General features: G+C 46.0%; 1 long non-coding RNA gene across 2 annotated transcripts in view; it reads left to right on the top strand.

The window, feature by feature from the left end:
• LOC140394854 (uncharacterized) overlaps nt 1-20,444 on the top strand; it is a 106,679-nt gene extending 86,235 nt beyond the window's left edge. Inside the window, exons 3-4 of one of the 2 annotated variants that reach the window (XR_011936043.1) lie at nt 18,612-18,887; nt 19,464-20,444. This is a non-coding gene — a long non-coding RNA (uncharacterized lncRNA). Of the gene's footprint in view, nt 1-18,611 lie in introns of both variants that reach the window. The other variant, XR_011936042.1, reaches the window with a different exon arrangement.
• The last annotated feature ends 942 nt before the right edge of the window (nt 20,445-21,386 follow it).

The raw sequence follows: 21,386 nt of genomic DNA, 5'->3' as shown, positions 1-21,386 counted from the left end.
TTATAAAACATCCTGCGCTTGAAACCCCATCACATAAATTTGCGTAGGACGCATCACTATAAACTATGAGTTTCAAGTGCTTAAGGTCACCTAAAACCGGGAACTTCAAAACACACTCCGCATTTTTAGTTTGGCCAACGCTTTATTTGCTCTTATTATGTCTTCTACTTTGGGATCATTCATTTTTGTACTCAACTCTAAGACATCAAAACTCATGTCCGGTCTAGTCTGTCTACCTAACCAATTCATTTGCCCAATTAAACTTCATAGTTGCTCTTTTTCTATCTTTGAAACCAGTGCGTCTTTTTGTGAAACTCGGCCACGACTAATTGCTATTGAGGTGATGCTTTCCAAATAAGATTGCTGACGTAAAGTTGCCCCTAATTTAGTCTGTCCAATCTCCAGTCCAATATATTTAAATGCACCGGAAGCCTGACTTCCAACCCTGAATTCTTTCCTCAAACCAGAGATTACAATATCTTCAAAATCACTAGTCCCACCCCACAAAAAATCATCGACATGCATCATAAAAATGCCAGAAAGATTTCCTTTATAGTGCCAGTAAAACATTGCAGGATCTGCTTTCAACTGGCAACAGCCTAACTTTAACAAAACTGACCTTACCGAAAAATACCAGACTCTAGATGCATCATTTAATCCATATACACATTTGTTCAACTTCCAGAGTACCCCTTCTTTGTTAGCTGCTTCTTTAGGAGGACGGAGAAAAATGTCTCTCTGGAGCTGATGCCCCTGCAAAAAAGCAGCTTTTATATTTATAGATTTGCATTCCCATGCCTTTGTGGCTAATAGAGCCAAGAAGATCTTTAAAATAACCTTTCCTGCTGTTGGTGCATCGACCCTTAAATCCTGATCTTCTAAGTTTTCTTCAAATTCCCTTGCCATGAGCCTGGCCTTTGCCTTATAAGTTCCATCCGGAAGAACCTTTTCCGTGCAAATCCATCTATGGGATAGAGCTCTTTGTCCCCTATCCGGTACTTCCGTGTATACCCCAAATTCACTCCAACTATGCAATTCTTGCTGTTTAGCTTCTTTAATAACTTTTTCATCTAATTTATTTGAAGCCACCAAAATCTCACGTGCATGTGGGCTTCTACTCCTATTAGTATTCGTAGTCTTACTCATGTTCCGAGATCTTGACAAACTACGTCCCCTCTCCCGCCTGGTATCTCGTTCTGTATTGCTACTGCTTGATCTTTCCCTTCTGCTGTAGGATGTCCTTTCAATAGTTCTCAACCTTTTCCTGCGGACCTGTTCACTATCCGATGTACTATCTGAACTGGCACTGTGTTTCTGTGCCCTCCATTTTTGAACTTCGTTTTCCCAATCCATTGTCTTGACTCCTTCCCCTGAATGCTGTACATTCAACCAATGTTTATACATTCCAGTGGCCTTCCCTGCTCTACTAATAACAGTTGCATCCTTCCATTGACTAGACCCTTCAGACAAGTATGTCACTTTTGTACCAACCTTTGGCAGTTGCCCTTTCGGAAAAATGGCCTGTTTTAATTCACCAGAAGTGTTGTGTTCCTCCACAGGTACCCTGTCTATATCAGTTAATTGGTCCTCATAGTTCTGTAACACATGCGTACCAGATGACTCTGGTTCCTTGTCATGTCTGTCTGCTATGTCTAAATTTGAAAATTTGTAATCTGTACCCATTATCCTTGATGAATGGACCCTAACAGTTTGATTACCATGTTGTAAAATAATTGTTTTGCCATCTATGCCTATGATCTTCCCTGGGCCTTTCAATTCATTAGAATCGTCTCTCTTATAGTATACCATGCCTCCTTGCTGAAAAACGGCATCTGATGGCCGTACGTTGTGTCTTAAAGCTCTGCGAATTCTTTCAGAGACTTCTGCTTCCAAAAAAGCTTTTCTACTGCTATGTAATGCATTTAAATGTTCAGCAAAACCAAAGCTAATTGTAGTCCCCGCCCAAGCTGGTCATCCAAAATGGACGGAATTTTAGGATTTCTACCAAACACTAATTGATAAGGACTGTAGCCCCCGACCATCTGCAATGAATTCTTTGCATGTACTGCCCATGCTAAAGCTGAATTTAGCCTGCAATTTGGTCGATCTGCCAAAATTTTCCGAAGCATGTCATCGATGACAGCATGATTTCTTTCACAGACACCATTACTAAATGGGCTTTCTGCAGCCGTATTCATAACTCTGATATTCATGTTTTCACACATATCCCTAAACTCATCATTTCCAGTGCTTATGTAGTTACATTGTATATGTTGTGTTGCCCTATTATGTATTTTCTTTTATTCCCTTTTCTTCTCATGTACTTAATGATCTGTTGAGCTGCTCGCAGAAAAATACTTTTCACTGTCCCTCAGTACACGTGACAATAAACAAATCCAATCCAATTAGCAAATTCTCCCCCATTGTCCGTAAGGAATTTTGCCGGTGGACCCATTCCTGTCCCTATCCATTTTTCCACGATTTGATCCACAATTACTCTCTTTTCTTTACTTCGTACAATCGTTGAGTGACTAAATCTGGTTGCTAAATCTACAAAATGCAAAATAAATATATTATTTGCTTTATCCCAGATCTTAAGGTCCATGGCCACAATGTTGTTAAAATCCTTGGCCAAAGGTAGGGTTACTATCGGTCGTGCTGGTGTCCTTCTGTACTTCCTACAAACTTCACAGCGGTCACTAACCTGTTCTATCAGTTTAGTATAGTTGTCATCCCTTACCCCTGCATCCTTTAATAAATTTTTCAGCCTCCGAGACGGATGTGCAAATTGCCGATGCAGTTTCAATACCATAAGCTTTTTATCAGCTAAAGTCCCATTTTCAACTGCCATTAACACATCCTTAACCACTTTACTTGAAAAATTATTTGTCAGTAATGGAATACAATAGTGTCCCGACTGTGTAAATTGTAAGTCCACCGTCTTTCCAAAAACTGTTGCCTTATCCTGTTCCATATCCAGTTTCATGTGTGCTTTCTTCATCGATGGTCTGCTCAGAAGCAAAGGTATCTCACTTGATACAACATCTGTGCTAATTAAATGATTCACTCCGGCAATATTGCAAGGGATCACCACTCTTTTCAGCGACTTCAGAGTATTATCATCCCCAAACCTGAAACTTGTGGAACTTTCAAATTCCTTAACCTTGTTACGATTTTCAGCATTCAAAGAGTCCAGGTAACATTTTGACCAGTCAATTCCACACACAGTAGATTTGCAGCCACTGTCCAATACAGCAGAGTTGAAGGATTCTGCAACCAACACCCTCATTACCGGCGTAAAACCGCTTGTCAATAGGACAATGCCTTCTTTCTGGTCACTATCTTTTTCCTCTTCTGACTCTTCCGTGTCATGTGTCGCTTCAAACACTCTATCATAACGAGTTGGACAGTTGAAAGCATAATGGTATTGAGAGTCATATCGAAAACATCGATTTATCATGCCCCATGCATTTCTGGGGTTCATCTTCCTATTGTAGGTTCTAACTGGGTTTCTGTCTCATAGTTTCCTTGTCTCGGTCTCCGTCTATAGTCTTGAGCCCTGTTCATAGCCATACGATTTTGCCATCCTGTTATTAGTGTATCTTCCATATTCTGCCTTATTGCAGGCTGACCTATTTGGGTCATCAGAGCCATCAGAATCGAATGTTTTCCCAGAAACTTTTGTAAAGCTTTTGTCATCATGTTCGAATAAGGTATCCTTATCAGTAAACTGAACTCCTGTCAAAACCAGGAGCCTATCCATGTTGCTCACTCTACCACAGTCAAGTAATTTAAAGGCCAACATAGACTGTGGAAATCCCAGATTGTGTTTCTGCAGCCTTTTATATAGTCGGCCAAATTCCATTATATAGTCTTCCATGGAGATATCCTCCATTTTCCGGTACTTATCAAAATCCGACCATGCTTCGTACGCACTTAACAAGTCATCTTTCTTATAAATCTTATCCATATAATGTAACAAAGTCTCCAGAATTTCTTCTGAGTCTAACCCTTCCAATTCCAGCTCAGAAAGCACTTTGTTTCGGATTTTACTGCCATATGGTAGAGAAAGAGCCAATGCCATACCTTGTTTTCTCTTTCCCAAAGCAGTTACTTTAGTCCACATAACTACTGCACTTCTCCATGTCGTACAATTCCCTTTCAGAAAATAAGGGGGGATAGTCATATCCAGCCATCTTTATCCTGGCTTCAGCCATGTATCTTTTTTTTTTCCTTCTCACTCACTCCTTGGTTTGATCAGGAAAAATTGTATCTTTCAAACCTTCACATTTGCACAGCAACCATCCTCTGCTACCATTGTTAGACGTTTTAGTTGCTGTGAAATGAAGAGTCTAAAGTCCTTGTTCATTTTCACAAACACCATTTATTTCACTTCCACAGCCTCTGCTCAAAACTCTTAACAACACACCACCTGACAGAGGCCACCTGAAGCCCCTTTACATATCAGTGTCAATTAATGGATACGTAACATAAATGAGACAACTAATTGCAATGTCTCTTAACCCATTACTTAACAACCGGGGCTCTATATAGCAGCCTGACCCAACTGATGAACTCCTCCCCCAACCCAAACCTCCGCAACACTTTCTAAAGATACTCCCACTCCACCCGATCAAAGGCCTTCTCCGCGTCCATAGCTGCCACTACCTCCGCTTCCCCCTCCACCGAGGGCATCATAATCACATTGAGGAGCCTCCGCACATTTGTATTTAGCTGCCTACCCTTCGCAAATCCCGTCTGGTCCTCATGAATCACCCCCGGGACACAGTCCTCAATTCTCGTAGCCAGCACCTTCGCCAGCAACTTAGCGTCAACATTGAGGAGCGAGATCGGTCGAGACGACCCACATTGCAATGGATCCTTGTCCCGCTACAAGATCAAAGAGATCAGCGCCCTGGACATTGTTGGGGGCAAGGTCCCCCCCTCCCTCGCCTTATTAAAAGTCCTCACTAGCAACGGGCACAGCAGGTCCACGTATTTCCTGTAAAATTCAACCGGGAAACCATCCGGCCCCGGGGCCTTCCCCGCCTGCGTGCTCCCCCAATCCTTTAACCAGCTCCTCCAGCCCAATCGGCACCCCCAAACCAGCCACCTGCTCCTCCTCCACCCTCGGGAACCTCAGCTGATCCAGGAATTGTCACATCCCCTCCTCCCCCGCTGGGGGCTCAGATCTGTACAGATCCCCATAGAAGTCCCTAAATACCTTGTTTATTCTCACCGCACTCTGCACCGTATTCCCCCCTCTATCCTTGACTCCACCAATCTCCCTCGCTGCCTCCCTCTTACGAAGCTGATGTGCCAGCATCCGACTCGCCTTCTCCCCATACTCATACGCCGCCCCCTACGCTTTCCTCCACTGTGTCTCTGCTTTCCCCGTGGTCAACAGGTCGAATTCCGTCTGGAGGTTCCGTCGCTCCCGAAGTAGCCCCTCCTCGGGGGCCTCTGCATACCTCCTATCCACCCTTAACACCTCCCCCACCAACCTCTCCCTCTCCCCCCCTCTCTCTTCTCCCTGTGGGCCCTAATGGAGATTAGCTCTCCCCTGACCACCGCCTTCAACGCCTCCCAGACTACCCCCACCTGCACCTCTCCATTGTCGTTTGCCTCCAAGTATCTTTCAATACACCCCCGCACCCGCCCGCACGCCCCCTCATCTGCCAACAGTCCCACATCGAGGCACCACAGCGGGCGCTGGTCCCTCTCCTCCTCCAACTCCAGCTCCACCCAATGCGGGGCGTGGTCCGAGATGGCTATGGCCGAATATTCCGTTCCCTCCACTTTCGGGATTAGCGCCCTACTCAAAATGAAAAAGTCTATCCAGGAGTAGACTCTATGGACGTGGGAAAAGAAGGAAAATTCCCTGGCCAGCGGCCTGACAAACCTCCATGGATCCATTCCCCCCATCTGGTCCATAAACCCCCTGAGCACCTTGGCCGCAGCTGGCTTTTTACCCATTCTGGACCTAGAACGGTCCAGTGCTGGGTCCAGCACCGTGTTGAAGTCCCTCCCCCCCATTATTAAGCTTCCTACCCCAAAATCCGGAATCCGACCCAGCATGCGTTTCATAAATCCGGCATCATCCCAATTCGGGGCATGTACGTATCCACCTGCACCCCCTGCAACCTACCACTCACCATCACATATCAACCTCCATTATCCACTACAATATCCATCGCCTCGAACGACACCCGCTTCCCCACCAGTATCGCAACCCCTCTGTTCTTAGCATCCAGCCCTGAATGAAAGACCTGCCCGACCCATCCCTTTCTCAGCCTAACCTGATCTGCCACCTTCAGATGTGTCTCCTGGAGCATAACCACGTCTACCTTCGGTCCCTTTAAGTGCACGAACACCCGGGCCCTCTTGACCAGCCCGTTCAGGCCCCTCACATTCCAAGTTATCAGCCGGATCGGGGGGCTACTCGCCCCCACCACCCTCCTGCCGACTAGCCACCTCCTTTTCTAGGCCAGCCACGTGCCCGCGCCTCCCGCACCCTCCAGTCACCCAGGCGGCAGACTCCCGCCCCGACTACCTCTCCTGCTTCCAGCTCCCCTTTGGCCAATGCAGCAGCAACCCAGTCCCCCACCCCACTAGATCCTCACCTAGCCATTTTGCTCGCCCCATTACACTCCCGTACATCAGCTGAGTCCTGCTGACCCCGGCCTCCCCCGCCATTCCATCGACCTCCCAGTGTGAGAATCCCCCCACTCCTTGGCAGTCAGTGTGCGCTCCTCTCCAGCACCGCTCTTCCCCCCCCCCCCCCCCCCCCCCCCCCCCGGCCCGCCCCATCCTTCCCTAATGCGGGAAAAAGCCCGTGTTTTCCTGAGCCGGCCCCGCCCCCTCTCGCGCATCTCCTTTTTGCGGCCTTACCCCAACTCCCCATCCCCGGGCCTCCACCCCCCCTCTTCCTCCACAGGGTCCTGCCCCTCCAACACTGACGTCCACACTCTCCCACAGCCCCCACATCAAATCCATTCACCCATCCCCACCCAGCACCAAAACAAAAGGAACATTCCCCAAACGCAGTAAACACAGTAAACATCCCCCCAAGACAAACCCGTAGTTTGAGTCCAACTTTTCAGTCTGGGTAAAGTTCTATGCCTCATCAGGCGTTTCAAAATAGTGGTGCCGATCTTGGAACGTGACCCACAATCGCGCTGGCTGCAGCATCCCGAACTTCACCCCCTTCCGATGGAGCACCGCCTTAGCCCGGTTAAAACCAGCCCTCTTCTTAGCCACCTCCGCACTCCAGTCCTGGTAAATTCGGATCTCCGTGTTCTCCCACCTGCTGCTCCGCTCTTTTTTGGCCCATCTCAGGACACACTCTCTGTTCACAAAGCGGTGGAACCTCACCACTACAGCCCCTGGCGACTCGTTGGCTTTGGGTCTCCTTGCCAGGGCCCGATGAGCCCCATCCAGCTCCAGGGGCCTCGGGAAAGCTCCCGCGCCCATCAGCAAATTGAGCATCGTGCTCATATATGCCCCGGCATCGTGCCCCTCCACTCCTTCAGGGAGACCCAGAATCCAAAGATTCTTCCTCCTCGACTTATTCTCCAGATCCTCAAATTTTTCCGCCCACCTCTTGTGCAGCGCCTCGTGCGCCTCCACTTTCACTGCCAGGCCCAAGATCTCGCCCTCGTTCTCCGAGGCTTTTTGCCGCACCTCCCGGATCGCCGCCCCTTGGGCCTTCTGGGTCTCCACAAGCTTCTCAATCGCTGCCTTCATTGACGCCAGCATTTCTGTCCTCAGCTCCTCAAAGCAGTGTTTAAGAAACTCCTGCTGCTCCTGCGACCACTGCGCCCACGCTGGTCTCCACCCGCCGCCATCTTGCTTTTCCTCCCTCGCACTTTCCGCTGCACCAGGATCACTACTTTTTTAGCCGCTCCACTCCTGGTCCAATCCATATACTGTCGGGGGGACCTTGCTGTCACCTTCCCACACTGGAAGCCGTCGAACAATTTCCGTTGGGGCCCCTCTAAAGAGCCCAAAAGTCCGTTGCCGGCGGGAGCTGCCGAACGTGCGATCTACCTAGGCATAGCCGCAACCGGAAGTCGAATTTCATTTTCTTTAGATGCTTCTCCAAGTCATCCACCACAAAAATAGTGAGACCAAAACACAGGTCAATTTGAATTAATAAGTTGAACTTCACTAAATCAGCAGGTGCTGCGACCTAACTTCCACTAGCAAATGTATTGCCAGCAAGCCCCTTTGTAAGGTTCAATATTTTTTACTAGGTCTTAGCTGTGGGTGACCAATGCAAATAGAGGCCAATTGCTGCAAAAGAAAGCATATCCTAAACACCTCATGAATGTTTATAAACCAGAACGATTATTCACAGGTTTGAAAATAGCAAGCAGTGGGTGGTTATAAATGGGCATGATTCAGGTTTGGGAACAGAGGCTATTGAGCTCTCACAGGGATAAGTCCTGATATCTTTGCTATTCATAATCTTCATAAATCACCTTGACGAGGAGATTGTGACCAGAAAAGCTGCATCTGCTGATGCTACAGAATATTGCATTGGAGGCTGAAATATGTTTTATGGAGCTGGAGATTATTCAGTGATTGGGAAAGATTTAAATCCTAAATTAAGGATTGACAGTTATATTAAATAATAATTGGAATATGATTGAACAAATATTTAACATAATCTTGATACTGAAGGGTATAGCTTTTCCAGCGAACAATTTAATTAATATATTATCGGTGAAATTTATAAATGAACCACTGCCGACTCCCCAATTTTATACACTTACATGACTGAGAGCCAAACCATTTGTAACATGGTCCTGATGAATTGATTTTTAAAATTGTCACATCACATCCTGATCCAAATGATATCCTTTATAACAACAGTGTGGTGAGGTAACAATGGAATATACCATGGGATCTGACTCTGCACTAAAACTACAGGTCTGGTTAGAAACGTGTTTAAGGTTGAAATGTTAAATTAAAGTGTGAGCAGAGTGGAGAATAACATGGGTCAAAGACAGCTCCACCCACACTCCCAATCACAATTTGTTACTGCATGGTATAACCATACCGTTTTTGCCTGTCTTTCTGGTATTCTTCTGCCCTTTCTTTGCATTAAGAACACCTTTTCCTTAACTTCCGCTAGCTGCTTCCATTATGTCCATGATGTCCCTCTGTGTCACTCTGCTTGAAGTGACAAGAAGGTGACTGTTGTTTCATGTTGCAGGGTGGCACATTGGCATGGTGGCACAGTGGTTAGCACTGTTGCCTCACAGCACCAGGGATCCAAGTTCAATTCCGGCCTTGGGTGACTATCTGTGTGGAGTCTGCACGTTCTCCCCCTGTCTGCATGGATTTCCTTTGGGTGCTCTGGTTTCCTCCCACAGTCCAAAGAAGCACAAGTTAGGCCGATTGGCCATGCTGAAATTGGTGTCCAAAGAATTGCAGATTAAATTGTCCGTTCGTTGGAAAAATTTTAAAACTAGTTTTTGTGAGGGCCACGACGAATCCAGCATGAGTTTTAAGGATACAAAGTAATAACATTTATTTACAATAACATATATATATATATATAACAGCAGCAGCAACTTCCCTTGCTGCACACTCCTTCCTGCTGGTTCCTAAACTGGCCAGCTTTATTTATACTTGGAGTTTACTAATGCTTCTCCGCCCCCCCCTCATTGGGGAATCTCATACTCCCACAGGATTGTGGGATTGTCATTAGTCCCCAGCCAATGGTAAGCAGGCAGGTTATAACATCCCTCCCCCCCCAAAGTCCATGGAATCCACCGAAGACCCTGGCGAAGGAGGGCGTCAGACTCGTTTTGCCGCAGGCCGGACACCATTTGCACGCGGCGCTGGATCAGGCGGCGTGTAACGAGACGGAGACCGGCTCTTCCGTGATGAACGGCGCAACGGTTGTACATCCACGGCCCGTGGACCCGAGGATTCCCCCTCTGATGCATCCTGTGTCTCCATCTCGAAGTCAGAGTCTGCTGCCTCCATCATGTCAGCGTCTCTATCTCCATTCGGTTCTGTAACGACCTGCGCAGGCTTCGAGTGAGGCACCAGTGGAAGATTGTGAGGACTACCTTCCCTTGTCTCTGGTCTCTGCGGCTGTAGAAATGAGCTCCGGGGCGGGGAATCTTTTGAGGGGATACTCTTCTGGACCAAACGTGGTCTACCTGTTTGTGCTGGAGACGACCCTGGGCTTGCACCTGGTAAGATATAGGGCCCGTTTGGTGAAAGATTACGCCAGGAACCCACTGGGCACCACCAGCAAAATTCCGAACGAACACTGGGTCACCGGGCGCAAACTGCCAAATCGGCCGATGCCGAGAAAATCCCTGTCCCTGCCGTTCTTGTGTGCGGCGTACTTTTGCGCCAATGTCCGGGAAAACCATACTAAGGCGGGTGCGAAGTCTCCGGCCCATTAGGAGTTCTGCGGGAGCTGCCCCAGTCACCGCATGGCGGGGTGGTCCTATACGCAAACAAAAAGCGAGCCAGTCTCGTGTCCATTGATCCGGAAGACTGCTTCTTTAGGCCTCTTTTGAATGTCTGCACTGCGCGCTCTGCCAACCCATTTGAAGCCGGGTGGTCAGGGGCAGTGCGGATATGGCGTATGCTGTTCATCTTCGTGAACCTCGCAAACTTCTCACATGTGAATGGAGTGCCGTTATCCGTGACCAGCACCTCGGGGAGGCCATGCGTACTAAAAGTCAAACGCATCTTTTCAATTGTTGCGCAGGACGTTGTCCCCTGCATCTTATGCGCCTCTAGCCATTTAGACTGGGCGTCAATTAATAGAAGGAACATGGATCCTTGAAAAGGGCCTGCGAAATCTGCATGCAAGCATGCCCAGGGCCGCCCTGGCCATTCTCAGTGATGTAGGGGCGCGGCCGGCGGAAGCTTCTGATGCTCCTGGCAAATGGAGCAGTTTTGGGCCACTTTCTCAATGTCGGTGTCGAGGCCTGGCCACCAGACATAACTCCGGGCCAACATTTTCATTTTGGTCACACCTTGGTGCCCATTGTGCAAGTCTGTTAGTATCAGCTCATGGCCTTTTTCCGGGACAATCACACACGTCCCCCACAAGAGGATGCCGTCTTCCACGCTGAATTCTGACAGCTTGGAGGAAAATGCCCGCATCTCACCTGGGAGCTGTCTATGCTGCCCACCATACAGGACTATGTGCCGAACCTTTGACAGGACTGGCTCCGTCTGGGTCCACTCACGGATCTGTGATGCCGTGACAGGCAAGGTGTCCATAAAATTTAGGGTTGCAACCACCTCACCGGTCGTGGGGGTCGACATGGGGCCAGTCGATAAAGGCAATCGGCTCAGTGCGTCGGCATTTGCTATCTGCGTTCCTGGTTTGTGCTCCAGAGAATACTCGTATGCAGCAAGCAACAAAGCCCAGCGCTGGATCCGTGCGAAAGCAATGGGCGGTATTGGCTTATCCTCTCTGAAAAGTCCCAGCAGAGGCTTATGATCAGTCACGATAGTGAAATGGTGGCCATACACGACTGGTGGAAGCGTTTCACCGCAAAAACCACTGCAAGGCCCTCCTTCTTGATCTGCGCGTACTTTATCTCCGCTGCAGTCAATGTGCAGGAGGCGAAAGCTATCAGTCGCTCAGCCCCGTTTTCCATCTTGCGGGACAGGACGGCCCCAATACCATACGGGGATGCATCACATGTGACGAGCAAAGGCTTTCCAGGATCATAGTGGGTTAGTAACCCAGATGACGATAATTGTTGCTTTATCCGCCGGAAAGCGGTTTCTTGCGGCTGACCCCAAACCCAGGTGTGATTTTTCTTTAGCAGAAGGTGCAATGGGGCCAGCGTAGTTGCCAGATTGGGGCGGAACTTCCCGTAATAGTTTACGAGACCGAGAAAAGAACGAAGGTGCGAAGTGTCAGTCAGGGCAGGGGCCTGTTGAATCGCACGCACCTTCTCTGCGACGGGGTGCAAACCTTCGCGGTCCACCCGATAACCTAGGTAGACTACTTTCTTTGCCTGAAATACGCACTTTGTGCGACGTAAACGGACTCCAGCCTCCGAAAAGCGTCTAAGGACAGTCTCCAGATTTTTCAAATGTTCCTGCTCCGACATCCCTGTAATCAAAACGTCATCTAAGTAGACAGCAACACGTGGTAAACCTCTCAAAATGCCCTCCATAACACATTTCAAAATTGCGCAGGCAGAGGATACTCCAAAGGGCAACTGTGTATATTCATACAGGCCCCGGTGTGTATTTATCGTTACATATGGTCGGGAGGCAGGGTCCAGCTCCAACTGCAGGTAGGCGTGACTCATATCTAATTTTGTGAACGAGAGTGCACCTGCAAGCTTCACGTAGAGATCCTCTATGCGAGGCATTGGATATCGGTCGAGTCGGGAAGCCGTATTCACTGTAAGTTTATAGTCGCCACACAAGCGAACTGTGGCATCTGGCTTCATTACAGGTACAATTGGTGCTGCCCAGTCAGCAAAACGGACGGGCCTGATAATACCCAAACTCTCCAAATGAGTGAGCTCCCCTTCTACCTTCTCGAGCAAGGCGTAAGGCACCAGGCGCGCCCGGAAATAGCGCGGCGTGGCTCCTGGTTCGACTTGGATACGGGCTACGGCCCCTTTTATTTTCCCCAAACCAGGCTGGAATACATCTGGGTATCGTCCTACCACCTCAGTCAACCCTTCAGAAACTGTTTGGAGGATGTGCTGCCATTGCAACCGCAAATGGCGCAACCAGTCCCGACCCAACAGGCTGGGCCCATGGCCGCGCACCACGATCAGTGGGAAACGCCCCTCCTGGCGTCCAGAGACAACAGGGGTCATTGTAGTTCCTGCAATGTCCAGTGGTTCCCCCGTGTAGGTGGCCAACCTGGCCTGTGAGTCGGTTAATGTAAGGATCTGTATACCCTGCTTGATGCGGTCGAATGTCCTCTGGGTGATCACGGAGACCGCTGCGCCAGTGTCCAACTCCATCTCAAGCGGGTGGCCATTGACCCGTACTGTCACCTTAATGGGGGCCACACGGGGAGCTGCCACACAATGCAGCTGCAGGCAGTCGTCCTTCGTCTCCACGTCCTCAGGAGTAGTCGCCACAGGTTCATCCATATGGAAGGTATGGCCCCTGGGCTGGTCCCTGTTACGGCCCCTGGGCTGGTCCCAGTTTCGGTCGGAACGACGGCGCCCCAGGACCACCGTCCGCGACGGGGTCGGCGCCTACAGGTCTGACACGGACATGGCTCCTCATCCATTGGTTCTGGGGAAGGCTCCCTTCAGGGAGGAATGTCCGACGGCCACTGGCGTTGGTCCGGGCGTTGCCTCGCCCAAGGTACCGCAGGAGTGCGGGGGGACGTTTTCGGACGGAAGGGGTTGCGCCCCAAGGCATGCACTTCCATTCCCTGTAGCTCCTGCACTCCTCGTTCTGCGCTCTCTCGGGACAATATTATTTGAATGGCCTGTTGAAAAGTCAATGTTGGCTCAGCTAACAACTTTCTCTGGGTGGCCGCATTGTTAATACCGCAAACCAAATGGTAACGTTTCTGACAAGGTCTCACCATAGTCACAGTACTCCGCAATCCTGCGTAGCCTGGATAGAAAATCGGCAAGGGATTCTCCAGGGGTCCTCTCAGCGGTATTAAACCGGTAACGCTGGACTATCGTGGACGGGGTTGGGTTAAAATGTTGCCCCACTATATTCACAAGGTCATCAAACATTTTGGTGTCCAATGCAGCTGGGTACGTAAGGCTCCTAATCACCCCAAACGTATGCGGGCCGCAGGCGGTGAGCAATATGACCACCTGCCGCTCGTTTTCGGTGATATTGTTTGCCCGGAAATAGTAACGCATCCGTTGTGTGTACTGGTTCCAGCTTTCCAGCGCAGCATCAAAAACATCCAAACGTCCGTACAGAGGCATGGTATAATCGAAAACAACTTCCAACCTGTATCCAACAAAAATCCAGCAGGGAGGTGGCTTCAGCAGTGTAGACAGCTATTCACTTTAACCCTCGTCGCCAGTTTTGTGAGGGCCATGAAGAATTCAGCACGAGTTTTAAGGATACAAAGTAATAACATTTATTTGCAATAACATATATATATAACAGCAGTAGCAACTTCCTTTGCTGCACACTGCTTCCTGCTGGTTCCTAAACTGGCCAGCTTTATTTATACTTGGAGTTTGCGAATGGTTTCTCCGCCCCCCTCATTGGGGAAGCTCATACTCCCACAGGATTGTGGGATTGTCATTAGTCCCCAGCCAATGGTAAGCAGGCAGGTTATAACACTAGTTCAGCTAAACCTCAAACTTAAAAGCCTACTTTACAAGGCCCCAGTTGCTGAGCAACATCACATACCTCTGCTGGCATATTTATTTACTCTTCAAACTGTAGCTCTCTAAGAACAATAGAAACACAGTTGGAACTTAACCAACCTCCACACATACAAACATGATTTGTCCAGCATGATTCTAACTATAGGTTTTACCTTTCCAGGCACAGAAATATTAAATCAAATACACTTAAAACTATACCTTATTTGAAATGTTTACCAATACAAATATAAATCCCTTAAAACTGTCTTTGTTTTTCTAACAATAGGTATACCAGAATGATAACTGACCTTTGAAGGTTAAATTAGGAGGAAAACTGTCACAAACTAGGGGTCTATTATCTGGAATTTCAAAGTTTTACATCTCTGGTCTCATGCTAACTCAATTGTCACATTTAAATTTGAGAGTGAAAGACTTTTGTAAACAAACAAAGATTAGAAGTCCAATAGAAGTTTGAAAAAAGTTGAGTGGTTAAAGAGTGCAATGTTTTTTTAAAATTTAGAGTACCCAATTCATTTTTTCCAATTAAGGGGCAATTTAGCATGGCCAATCCACCTCGCCTGCACATCTTTGGGTTGTGGGGACGAAACCCATGCAAGCACGGGGAGAATGTGCAAACTCCACACGGACAGTGACCCAGAGCCGGGATCGAACCTAGGACCTCGGCGCCGGGAGGCAGCAGGGCTAACCCACTGCGCCACCCTGCTGCCCAAGAATACAATGTTTATAAGTGAGGCAACATCAGTACTCCTGAAAGAAGTAGCAAAGATATGAAGAGGTTGGATCGACCAATGGAAACTACAAAATCATCATCTGGATTGGCGAGCAACTGAGGCAACAGGTCTCATGGAGGAAGGCATGTTTGAGAAGCTAAGGATTACTGGAGGGGTGGGTGCTTGAAACACAAATACGAGGATAGCTGGGATGAAAAAGGATGTAGGACTTTCGGGATAGCCCAACGTGAAACCTGGAGAAGAAGTGCCACACAATCTCTCGAAACATTTTCTGCAGTAAGGGTGCAACATATCGATGGGCAAAACAGTCACAGTAAGAGGGAGTCGTGTTTTGATGAAGCCCAGGAAGTCTATGTGCTATTCCTGGATTAAATCGGGTTGTAGACCAGAAAATGGGCTTCAATTTTAACCAAGAAAAAGTGCACTTCTTAAACATCATGTTAGTTTAGTACATATTGCCATGTATTTATATTGTTCTCATAGAAGGCTGTAGGTTTCAGTCTTGTGGGTTACAAAAATTATTGATGAAGTGTGTATTGCATCAAGATGTAGGCCTCTATACCCTATGGCAAACAATATATCAGTTTTAGCTTAATCTACAGTCAATATTTATCTTGTATCTTTTGAAGACTTCTTCTACTTGTGGGGTTAATGTATTACCAGTTTAACTAAGTCGGATAAGAAGAGGAGCTGGAATTGAGGACCATGAGGTGGATTCTAGAATAATCTAGCAGTGTTTGAGTTTTTTTAAGTGTAGGAAGACCGTTTGGGCACAGTGTCTGCGTGAACTGGTAGACTGTCATTTTGAACAAGTGGAAGATGTGAATTTGGATGTGTAGAATGACTGATGTAGTAACATTTGGGTACATGATGATCCAGTTGACCTATTAGAAATTTACTTTGTTTTCCCTGGCTTTCTCAAGAGTGACCTGTAGAATTCCTGTGGGGCCTCCAGGGTCAAAGATGCGTTCATGTGTCAAAAGTTGAATTGTCGCACCTGGATGAAGATACATTCCATACCTCATCAATTCCCACCCCACCTCACACAACAGAATCCCTGTTCCATGGTGCAGAACTAAAACTTCAATTGCAAAGCCTGTGTTCCAGGGCCAATGGGAATCATCAGTATTTTAGGGCCAGGTCAACTTTTCTGAAGCTGCTGTTGGTTTTTGTTACCTGTTAAGTTGGCAATTTGTTGCAGTTAAAGAGAACTTAATGACAATTAGAGGGTCTGTATATTTATGTGTGTTAGATGGAGGTTGGATGCTCCAAGGGGCTTAAATAATTAGGCCCCATTTGGAGGTGTTTGCAACTGGCGCAGAATCACCATTGCTAAAAATGTAAATTGGGAGATTTCTCATGCGAGTCTGTGATTTGCGACTTGTTAAATTCAATGGCAGAAAATCATGAACAAGGAGAATACAATTTCTATATCGATGCTTCAGGTGGGTGAGGTTCTGTGTTGGCATTGCCCAAGTGGAAACTCGCCCTAATTAATTCAATGGTCTGGTGCATATGTGTGATTAAAGGTGTTTCTGATCAATGATAGTGCTGAAATGGATGTTCAGGCTGCCCATTGATTGCACATGGGTTTATGTGGTATTATGATACATTAGATATGGAGGCACTTGTTATTGTGGTGAAGTGAGTTGGGCAGTATCAAAATGAATAGTATATGAGCACTGCTGTTTTGTATCTGAGCCAACGCCTAAGTGGAAAATGAAAGGAAAAAATTATGACCTCTCATGTGACGAATAAAGGTTGTAATTTCTGTCTTCAATTCATCTTACAATTGAAATTTCCAAGCAAGTTATATTTTGAATAAGTTATTTCCATTTATTTTGCAATTACCACAGGATTACATCCTTTCAAAGATATCTTTGTTTCTTTACTGATCCTTGACAAAGGGACAGTTATTCATTCAATGACCTGGTGTATGCATGCAATTAGAGGGAGTTCTTGTTAAATGGTAATGCTGAAATTAATGTTAAGGCAGCACGTTGAGTACACTTGGGTTTATATTCCATCATGCTACAACAGAATGGGAGGACGTGGGCTTTTACCCTTGGGTAAATTCCCAATCAGAACTGGATTGGTTGGGACAAAGTCAAAACCTTTCTTAAAATTTGATCATGTGATGTGCGCATTGCAGGCTGTGCCAGCATTTATTGCCCATCCCTAATTGCCCTTGAGGGGTCAGTTAAGAGTCCACCACATTGTTGTGGGTCTGGAGTCACGTGTAGGCCAGACCAGGTAAGGAGGGCAGATTTCCTTCCCTAAATTTAATTAGTGAACCAGGTGGATTTTTATGACAATCGACAATGGTTTCATGGTCATCATTAGATTTTTAATTCCAGATTTTTATTGAATGCAAATGTCACCATCCGCAGTGGCGGGATTGGAACCTGGGTCCCCTAGAGCAGTACTCTAGGTCTCTGGTTTACTAGTCCAGTCACAATACCACTACCCCACCTCCCGACTAAATCTGGGAAGAGAGGAAAAAAACAATGATTGCTCATCCCTTTGCTTTTTCAAGTGGTCACCTAAAGTACAGAAGTAGAAAGACTTGGCAGATGTGCAGGTTAGGTAGGTTGGCTATACTAAATTGGCCCTAGGTGGAGTTATGGGGATAGTGTGGGGTTTGGGACTAAGTAGGGTGCTCTTTCAGAAGGTTGGTGTAGACTCAGTGGGCCAAATTACCTCCTTCTTCACTCTAGGGATTCTGTGATTCATCAAATAGGACAAAAGATGGTTGGTGAAGAAAAAAATACTGAACAACAGAAGATGAAAGTGTAAATGGAGAAAAAGCTGTTCAAAGTAATTCTAGCAATTATTGGCACTGAGGTGACCTTTCAATACAGTACTTTGATGTGGGTGGGAAATATGTTTGGTTGCTGCATAGACTTAATAACTTGCTATTGTCAACAAAAGAAACCAGGCAAAATCTTCAATGTAATACACATCCAGAAATTACATTGAATTGATTCCTGTAGAGTTAAGGATTAATGCGTATCCATATCTCAGTGCTGAGAGTGTCTGCAGAATGAAGTTTGTTAAAGGCAACAATCTTCATATTAACAGGCTGAGGAAAGATCGTAGAGTTTCAAAGTTTAAATAGAACTTGATTGTTCTTACGCAGTATAAGAATCAGTTCATTTTTGAAATATCCTGTTCTCTGAAGTGATTAATGTAATAGAATCATAGAATGGTCACAGCACAGAAGAAGGTCATTCAGCTAGTCATGTCTGTGCCAGCTTTCTGCCAAAGCAATTTAACTAGTCCCACCCTTAGCCCTTTCTCTGTAGCTACACATAGATGTTCTCTTCAGATGATAATCCATCCGTTGTGGTCACTGTGAGTAAAAGCTTCCATTGTGTTGGATGTAACAAAATGGCTAGCACATTTTTGAAAATAGATCTGTGATTTTGTTACTTAGAGGAAAACTGCCCCCCCCCCCTTCAAATTCATGAAATGAGTGCAAAGAGGAAAAGATTCAAAGAGGAGAGATTCAAAGGGCTCTAATTTGTTTTTTTTTACATTTCAGATATGAAGAGATGTCAAGGGACCCAAGAGGCGACTTTACACAGGAAGCATATACCGGATAATATTTTACTCAGAGTTGCAATTTTCCATTGTGAAGAGCATAACATTTCTTAATTTCCTTTACTTTCTAAGGCTATTGTGATTGGATGCCTGAATTGTTGACAGATGATAGGATCTATGAATGTCTGCAATCACAGTTGAGACAATGGGCAAAAAAAAATAGAAGCCGGCAATTCCTGTGGAATATAACCCAACCATGGATGAATGTGTTCAGGAGGTGACAGAAGATAACTTCCTTAAAAATAGCAAGATAACAAATTTATCGGGTATAATTAGAAGTTCTACACAAGCAAAATAAGATTTCGATAATTATTCTATGACGAGTGAAAACATTAATTAATTTACACAATCAACGCTGCAGTTAGAAAGGAATTAGAATTCCTAGGGCTGGATTCTCTGGTCCCCCAGCCGCCTGTGTCTGCGTGGGTTTCCTCCGGGTGCTCCGGTTTCCTCCCACAAGTCCTGAAAAGACGTGCTGTTAGGTAATTTAGACATTCTTAATTCTCCCTCAGTGTACCCGAACAGGCGCGGTAGTGTGGTGACTAGGGGATTTTCACAGTAACTTCATTGCAGTGTTAATGTAAGCCTACTTGTGACAATAATAAAGATCATTATTATTATATTGGTCAGAGTTATAAAAAAAATAGGTGAGCAAGAATACTGAGAGTTAATCTAATGAGAGCATGGGACTGATGGGAAGGATAACATTTTGTTCTGTTTTCTTCTGTTCTTAATATTTGTTCTATGTAAATAAATTCCAATTCTGTTTCCATGTGTGCCAATCTTGGAAAAGAATGGTGAAGAGACTAACGTTCGAGGGAGAAATACTCCAAGACCATATCACTCAGCGGATTGATAAATGCACTGGCTTATCCAATTTATTTCTTCATTACTCTACAATGTTACTAGATATTGCTTTTTACACACACTGACTCCAGTTGGACCATAGAGAAATGTGGAACAAGTGCGTTTATTTGGTTGAACAGTCTTCTGCTCCTTCAGAGCATAAATCCTCTCCTCCCTATTTAATCTAATGAGGAAATGTTCTCTCTAAATACTTTTTCATCCTGAGTTGAACAAGAGAATCTAACCAGCAACATGTCTCTTTTTCAATCTTGGCTTGTTCTCTGCAGTCAATCCTAGCTATGTTCCAAAAGTGCTATCCTGCTATGGTTTGTGCCTCTCACTTGCAAGACTGGCACCGACAGAAGGGAATTTATCTCCAATTGTCCCATGCATTTATAATCAAAGCAATGATATTTACTTTGGAGAATCACGAGTTTGATTAACTGGTAATTGTTTTAAGAGTTGAAATGGTTAATGTGAGGAGAGGAGTTAAAAAAAAACACTTTGGCCAACTTATGCTTGTATAATTGTAAGTATAGAATACATGTGAAATCTTACAACGAACACTTTAATAATAATAATAATCTTTATTGTCACAAGTAGGCTTACATTAACACTGCAATGAAGTTCCTGTGAAAAGCCCCTAGTCACAAAGGTCAGAGGCGCAGCAGAATGGGAGGCACGGTAGCACAGTGGCTAGCACTGTTGCTTGATAGCTCCAGAGTCCCAGGTTCGATTCCCGGCTTGGGTGACTGTCTGTGTGGAGTTTGCACGTTCTCCCCGTGCCTGCGTGGGTTTCCTCCGGGTGCTCCGGTTTCCTTCCACAGTCCAAAGATGTGCAGGTTCAGTGGATTGGCCATGATAAATTGCCCTTAGTGTCCAAAATTGCCCTTAGTGTTGGGTGGGTTTACTGGGTTATGGGGATAGGGTGGAGGTGTGGACCTTGGGTAGGGTGCTCTTTCGAAGAGCCGGTGCAGACTCAATGGGCCGAATGGCCTCCTCCTGCACTGTAAATTCTATGATAATCTATGATAAATTGCCCTTTGTGTCCAAAAAATGTTACTGGGTTACGGGGGATAGGGTGGAGGTGTGGGCCTAAGTAGGGTGCTCTTTCCAAGGGCTGGTGCAGACTCGATGGGCCGAATGGCCTTCTTCTGCACTGCAAATTCTATGACAGAGTAGATTGCATTGGAACCAATACTTCAGAGCCCATAGGGTGACTTAATGATGAAAACAGGGACTGTATCTCCTAAGCATTTGAATTTGAATTCACATAGAAAGTATGAGAGATGGTGAAATGGAAGTGTCCTGGCTGGTGTTGAATCACATTTTTGTATTTTTAATACAGGCAGTTAACTATTGCATACTAAATGTTGCTACCTAGGGACTTCTTTGCAAAAATCTGGACACAAATTAAGTTGAAAAAATAAATTGGATATGACCCTCATTTGAATGGCTGAAAGTCATTTTCACAATTTCCAAAGTAAGATATTAGTAGTAGTAGACAGTTTCAAATGCAATGGAAATACTTCCCAGTTAATAATAATAATAATCCCTTATTGTCACAAGTAGGTTTCAATGAAGTTACTGTGAAAAGCCCCTAGTCGCCACTTTCAGGCGCCTGTTCAAGGAGGTTAGTATGGGAATTGAACCCGCGCTGCTGGCCTTGTTCTACATTACAAGCCAGCTGTTTAGCCCACTGTGCTAAACCAGCCCTATATAAGGAGCATATAAAGAGCGTATAAAGCTCTTGGAGTTCATACATGTTGTTGAAAGGTTTTCAGGATACTGCAAATTAAGATGGATTCTGTCATTTTAATATAAATAATAACTAATCATACAATAATAATATAATAACCTTGTATCCAGC

The sequence above is a fragment of the Scyliorhinus torazame genome, chromosome 18 (genome assembly GCF_047496885.1).
Source record: "Scyliorhinus torazame isolate Kashiwa2021f chromosome 18, sScyTor2.1, whole genome shotgun sequence".
In the NCBI taxonomy this organism is placed as follows: domain Eukaryota; kingdom Metazoa; phylum Chordata; class Chondrichthyes; order Carcharhiniformes; family Scyliorhinidae; genus Scyliorhinus; species Scyliorhinus torazame.
Note: the sequence above shows the minus strand (reverse complement) of the source record. Positions and strands in the feature narration are given on the sequence as shown.